The 7,500-nt window shown below is 35.7% G+C and overlaps 1 long non-coding RNA gene across 1 annotated transcript in view; it reads left to right on the forward strand.

Annotated features, from left to right (window-relative positions):
* Positions 1–7,500, forward strand: part of LOC137654524 (uncharacterized) — a 42,963-nt gene that overhangs the window by 19,948 nt on the left and 15,515 nt on the right. The window contains exon 3 of the long non-coding RNA XR_011046647.1: positions 2,545–2,629. This is a non-coding gene — a long non-coding RNA (uncharacterized lncRNA). The remainder of the gene's footprint in view (positions 1–2,544; positions 2,630–7,500) is intronic.

The following is a 7,500-nucleotide window of genomic DNA, read 5'->3' on the forward strand; positions in this document are numbered from 1 at the left end:
GATAAATCGCTTCCTGCGGTGGCATCTGTTGGTTGGGACCACACAAGGAGTTCAACGCACTTTATCTCTTTATCAAAACTGCCTTGAGACAAGGGTCTGTGTTGATATAGGATTGTTTTAATCATAAGAAATCAAGACTTAATATCAATTTGGATTTAAAGGGAACTAGTCCTAATGACTTTCCATTAATATCAAATTGTGTCAAAATTAACAGTTTATTATTTGATAGTTCCTGTTTAAACGCAATTAGTCTCGAATATAAGGCAAAGGAATTCGATTTAAAAGCAGAAAATATCAGGTTGATAATATCCATGCAAGTAGTCTTGATTTAAAATCAAATATATTAAAAGTAACAGTATTCACCCTCGATATTACTTATTAAAAGTAAGAAGTAACGATTGTTTTATAAGTGTTTTCTTACTTACCTTATAGATAAAGTGATATTAGTCGACGTTGTTCAACTCTTCTTCATACTGATTGCTGAGCGACGGGAGGTCTTCCCCACTCCTTTTCCTCTTTCTCCTTCCGCTGTCCATCTCAACGTACCACCTTTACGCACTCCCCATCGAGGAAGAAGAAACCAGGAGGAGAGGAGGAAGTTGGGGAAGACAGGAGAGAAAGAGGGGAATAAGAGTGAGAGAGTGAGTTTAGAAAAGGGGAAAAACAGGATGATCAACCTTCATCCCTCGTCCCCTGGTTCGTCTACTGGGCTCGAGAAGAACTGGCTGTGGCCATTTATACGTCTCCGTCCCCTTATTCCCCTTGTTACTGCCAATTGTAAAAGGGGAGAGGGAGGGGGAGGGGCACACGCTGGGGAGGGATGGGGCAAGACTGGCCGAAGGGTGACATGGCTCCTCCCCTCACCTTTCTACTTTTTTTCTTTCTTTTTTTTTCTCTCCGTCTCCGTGCGGGTACCCACTTCTTTCCCCCTGTCTGTCTTATGGACTGTCTATCTCTGTCTCTTGATACTGTCATTTTATCTGTCCGTTTACCACAGTCTTTTCTATTGCAATTTCCGCACAGACACACGTTCTTGCTTTTTATCTGTCTGTTTCCTATCTGTTACAGTTGGTCAACAGTCACTGCTGCATTTCTGTCTGTTATTTCTGTTTTCTTTATATCTGTATATTTTAGTGTATCTGTTTTATTTCTCTTTCTGTTAATGTGCAGACACACTCTCCCATTTTCTGTTTTCTGTCAACCGTTCGCGCTGTCTCTAATTACTTAGCCTGTTTGCATGACTGTCTTTTTTTATATATTGCAGCTGCTACTCAGACCGTCTAGTATTTCACCTTTTCTGTTTTTTTTATATCTATGTATTTCTATTCATTTACCCATTTATATTTCTGTTCTATCCATTTCAGTCGATTTACTATTTTGGGTACACATATTTCTAATCGTTTACTTTTTCTTTACATTTTTAAAAATTTAATCATATGATTTGTTTATTCATATCTTACTATATATTGCTATACATCACAAATGTGATAGTAAATATTGTTGTTGTTGTTGTTATTGTTGTTGTTGTTGTTGTTGTTGTTGTTGTTGTTGTTGTGGTTGCTTTCTTCATTGTCGTTGTTGTTTAGAAAATGCCCAGCATGCGGCTGTTGTAGTCCACGTACTTTAAAATGTCAAATCTTTTATTAGAACAAACTTTTAACACCAATCTCATCTTTACTTACTGCGTATGTGAGGGTGTATCAAATCAGTGATTGCCAAAATTATTTATTTAGAATAACACAAGATGAGAGAGAGAGAGAGAGAGAGAGAGAGAGAGAGAGAGAGAGAGAGAGAGAGAGAGAGAGAGAGAGAGAGAGGCAATGCGTGTCGAAAGCAAGGCAGGTAAGATCAAATATTTCGAGTAAAGTGTTGTTACCTCTTTTACCTTCAATAAAGAAGTGGTCCTGTAACTTTACGGCTTCGCTTTGTGTACAAAAGCGACTCCTTTCTCTTTCTTTTCTATTGTTTACAGAGATAAACACCTGACTCTTTATACCTGATGACAAAGGTATCCTTTACTCTCTCTCTCTCTCTCTCTCTCTCTCTCCTCTCTCTCTCTCTCTCTCTCTCTCTCTCTCTCTCTAGCTTTTAGCTTCAGGGAAGTAAAACGTTTTTATTTTAAGTACTTGAATGGTAATTCTAGGAGCTAACGTAAGCTTGACTACATTGTTTATTTCGTATTCAAGTTTTGGTCTTTTTTATTCTGTATTTTTTGCCTGACCCTCCTGCGTAACTATTTCTCCTGTTAATGCTGATGTCGCCAACAAAACAAAGAAACTCTTCTTCTTCCTCTTGTAATCTTCTACACGAAGCCCCTGAGTCCGTTCAATTTGGTGGCAAGGAGGAAGTTCGGTCAGCTCATGCCAATCTCAGTTCTATTTCTTTTCTCACCTTGATTCTTTAGGATTTTTTCTAATTTCTTTTCGATTGATATAGAAAAGAATATTTTCTATTATTCAGTATATTCATTGAATATTGCAAGACCGTCACCGAAACGTAAAGAGGATTTCGTGCATTCTTTTAAAAATTGTCTTTCTTTTTCAGTTGTCCCTGTGGCCATCTGGGAATGTGCTTTCCACCTGTGCCCCTCCCGAAATCGGAGACTTTATCACCCTCTCAGTTGCTACAGGTGCGTTAGTTTCTTCGTTTTCTTAGTTTCTGGTAATGGGTGCTTGTGCACTATATATATATATATATATATATATTATATATATATATATATATATATATAATATATATATATTTATATCTTATATATATATCTTATATATATACTGTATATATATACATATATATATACTGTATATATAATATATATATATATATATATATATATTATATATATATATATATATATATATAATATATATATTTCTGCCCAATCATGCTCCACTCTTCCAGGCCCTCGTGGGAGAGGGAGTAGTCATACCTTGTTGAGAGGGCTTTGCGTGTGTGGCCATCATTTTTGACGGGCAGCTATTTTAATATATATATATATATATATATATATATATATATATATATATATATGTAGAGCTATAAAATGATAGATATAGTCCAACGGGTGAACATTATGCTTAAATTTTCCGGATACATTACGATGACAGGTATGTGAAGAGAGAGAGAGAGAGAGAGAGAGAGAGAGAGAGAGAGAGAGAGAGAGAGAGAGAGAGAGAGAGAGAGAATATCTTAGGTATTTGGTTTCAACAGTCCCTGTACATCGTCAGTCACGATCTCTTTTTCTCGGTCCCCCTCCCCCTTTCGGATTCCTCGCGTTCCTTCAATAACGCGAGCCTTCTGATGCGGAGTTAAAGGAGCTAAAAGCCCAGTTTTCTGCGCCTTTCACAACACCATATTTTGGGAGGCTTGTTTTCCTAACAATGAAATAGAGTGAAAGAGAACTTCTTCCTCTGAAGCTGGAGAGAGAGAGAGAGAGAGAGAGAGAGAGAGAGAGAGAGAGAGGAGAGAGAGAGAGAGAGAGAGAGATTATTGTTAGAAGTTTGAATTGATTTTAATGTTTTAGTCAATTTATTCTAATCGTTATCAGTAAAGTGTTAAATTTCCTATTTCTTTTTTCTTGATTCCTCAATTTATTATACTTTGATTATCTTCCTTCAATTTTCCCCTTAGTGAATTCGCTATATATCACTCTTCTTTTCCTCTTCATCATTATCAGCATTCTCTGCTTATGCCTTTCCTCCTCAATGCTTATGTTATGACTATTTTCTTTTACTTTTCTTTTACTTCTTTTCTTTTACTTCTTCTTAAGCAGCTAAATAAAGACGGAATCCCAACTAGTAAGAGAAGAAGGGAATTTCCTACGCATTCTTTAGATACTTTCTTACCATTGAAAGGAAAAAAAAAGGTTCGCGTGTTATACTTGTTAATGGTGGTAGGGGGAATTGGAAAAAAAATATAATTTTTTTTAACAAGGGAAATTTTTTTCTTTCGATCTTTAGAAATAGTGTAATAATGAACGGTTTTAAAATTTCAAAGTCAAAATCTTTGGAATTTAAAAGAAAGCAACAAGTTATTAAAAAATTCCAAGTCAAATTCAAAGACAAGAACTTTGGACTTTGAAATAAAGTAATAAGTTTTTATAAAAGTTCTAAATCAATTTCAAAGATAAGATCTTTGAGATTTGTGTGCATTGATTTGCAATACAATCGTTATGTTCACAATTTCTGTGAACAAGCTCGCTTTATGATCACTGCTCGCATATCTACCAAACTGTGAATGTTTACCATCAATTAATTTCTTGGGGAGAGAAGTGTAGGGCAAGCAATCCCACCCCCTCTACCTACCCTCCAAATTGGAGAACCCTTAAAACGTGAAGAGAATCTAATTGCATATTTCAAGGAATAAATCACATCTGGGGTTTCAGTGGTGCGCCCTCTCCTCAGAGGGCCAAACGAGAGACGAATGGCCGTTCACGGATGGTATAGTAAGTGTCCCCATCAAAAGAACAAACCTATTTTTCGCTGCCATAAGCCTGCAGCATCCATTTCGGGGGCTAATATATGGCCCAAGTCAAGTTAGAGCATCACAAAGGTGGGATCTTCAGTGACGTATTCTCGAGCTCCCCCTTCCCTATGAGACGTATTCTCGATCTCCCCTTCACAGACATTCGACTTCTTCGTTTCTTCTTTCATCTAATGATTTTATCTTTCAAATAAATCTTTTTTATTGCTACGTTTTGATCTTAATAATGATTATTGTTGCTTTAAAGAAGGGGGGAGAGAGAGAGAGAGAGAGAGAGAGAGAGAGAGAGAGAGAGAGAGAGAGAGAGAGAGAGAGAGAGAGAGACTTATCTGTATCTGATAACGGCGAATTTGCATTACCCCTATACAACAGTATTATTTTTCCCATATTGTTGCCATATATCAAATTTGAAAAAAGGAAGATGGTTGATGATTAACGGTAGTTTGAAGACCACGAAACAGAAAGCAATTATGAGAGAGAGAGAGAGAGAGAGAGAGAGAGAGAGAGAGAGAGAGAGAGAGAGAGAGAGGAGAGAGAGAGAGAGAGAGAGAAGTATGGGTAGCATTAATTCTTTGAATAAAGACGAAATAACTTTACATGTGAAAATTGAAATCAAATAAAAACTGGGGGAAGCTCTTACCTAACCATTTACGTTGACGAATTTATAGATGGGGTCTATCAAGTTTCTTCCATGGAAAACAAAAGACGAACAGGCTCAGGGTGATGATGCTTGGCAATGTCTTATCCCTTGTGTGTTAAAAAAACACGAAACAACATTTCCTTATTTTTTTTTTTTTCGTAAGAGTTGGAGTGATGTTTCTCTCTAAAATAAATTGATATGCCTTATGTGTAAGTAGTAAGTTAGCCAAGGAACCAGCCTCCCGTTGAGATACTACCGCTAGAGAGTTATTGGTCCTTTGACTGGCCAGATAGTATGACATTGGACCTCTTTCTGGTTACGGATAATTTTGCCTTTGCCTACACATACACCGAATACTCTGGCGTATTCTTTACACTGTCTCCTCTTTCATCATACACCTGATGACACTAAGATAATCACTCAAGGGGTTAACTACTGCGCTGTAATTGTTGAGTGGCTACTTTACTCATAGTAAGGGTAGAAAAGACTCTTTAGCTATGGTAAGCAACTCTTCTAGAAAGGCACTCCAAAACCAAACCATTGTTCTCTAGCCCCTGCACCATGGTCTTGCACTGTCTTAGGTTAGAGTTCTCTTGCTTGAATGTACACTTAGTCACACTATTATATCTGTTTCCTGAGTTCCTTTCCTCACTGGGCTATTTTCCATGTTGGAGCCCTTGAATTTTCAGCATCTTGCTTTTCCAACTAGAGTTATAGCTTAGCAAGTTATAATAATAATGATAATAATAATAATAATAATAATAATACCCGTGGATTTCCTAAACCTGCAAAAAATAAGTTAACCTTTTAACTGTGCACGTATATATTCTAAACTCTAAACCATTTCCACACCTGCAGGTATCCGATGATAACAAAGCGACTTTTAATTGCCAACCAGTGTTGCCACGATCAGATCCTCTTTCTTGCTTCTTCTTTCAGCTTCTTTTTATTCTCACGGGTTTAGAAAAAGCGTCGAGTGCTGTCTGTTTAAAGATCGTCTAGACTAAATTTGATCACGGTTAGTGTTTTTTATCTTTAAGGATTACTGATAAAGGGATAAATTCCTAAATCAATAGAGTAATACAGAGATTGATTGATAAATAAGGTAGTAAAGGTATATTGGAAATACTTAATTATTTTACAATTTGATAAAGTAAAATATTAGATAGAAAGTGTACATAATATCATTATGTTCTTACCCATTATATTTTTATCTATTTTAAAATTAATTGAATAAACAATTACACAAATGTATAATTAATTAGATAAATAGAACTACAAATAAAAAACCCGAATAAATAAACAAAAAGTTGGCCTCGAATCGTCACTTAACAAACAAAAAAAAAAAAAAAAAATCCCCTGTAATTCTCTTCGCTTTCTTCTCTGATTTATTGTATTTCCGTTATTAATTCAGATATGTCACAATTTGTTTTCTCTTTATTCTCCCATCTATTTAATCCCGATGTTATCCTCTTAAGCATATTTTTATCGCGTGTTATTTTCTTTTATTCACCGTCATATAATTTCGATTTAATTTTCGTATTTTTTCCTGACCATTTTCTGTCCCTCTAACCCCACTTTATTTTTATTTTTTTATTTTTTTTTTGGTTTATTTATTTATTTATTTTTTTTTGTTTATTAAATTTGTTTTTAGAATGACTGCATCTATTTTTCACCGCCTATAATACTAAGATGATCTTTTATGCATCTCTTTACGGCAAGCCTCGTTAGAGGGCGCTCATATTCGAATTTCGTACTAGAAATGTCTTATTTATATCGTTACTTCCGCAAAAGAGGTTATGCTTTTACTGTACCTCTGTTTATTTGTCACCACACTAACTCCAAAAGTTACGAATGAATTTTGATGAAAAATTTCAGTATATGTTAGAAATGGGGTAACTTGGAAATGATTAGATTTTAGCGGTGATCTGTATCCCCATCCGTATCCAGGAAATTTTTGAAGGATTTTTTTCACTATTGCGAGCAATTTGAACATTTTTGTTTATTACTCAACAAATAAACCACAGAATACTTGGTGCAAATTTTAAGCATAAAGGCATCATGAGGTCTAACAATCACTACATTATGGTCTGGATCCTGGCATTATTCCGGACCTGCTGATCCAGAATGGGAAGTTTTAGGGGTCGTGTGGAAAACTGACTATTATAAAGAAACAAATCAAGCAATACACATGCAAGTAACACAAAATTGTAGCTGAAACTATAGAGCTGCCTTGGCGGAGGTCTGCGCTTTCTCGGTGCTCTTTTTTTTTTTTTAACTTATTATCATTGTTGGGGACGTCATTCATGCCATTAATTCTCTCATTTGTTGGTGATCGTAGCGTTAGAGAAGACGATCTAAAAATTGCTACATCAATC

This window comes from Palaemon carinicauda, chromosome 15 (assembly GCF_036898095.1).
Source record: "Palaemon carinicauda isolate YSFRI2023 chromosome 15, ASM3689809v2, whole genome shotgun sequence".
In the NCBI taxonomy this organism is placed as follows: domain Eukaryota; kingdom Metazoa; phylum Arthropoda; class Malacostraca; order Decapoda; family Palaemonidae; genus Palaemon; species Palaemon carinicauda.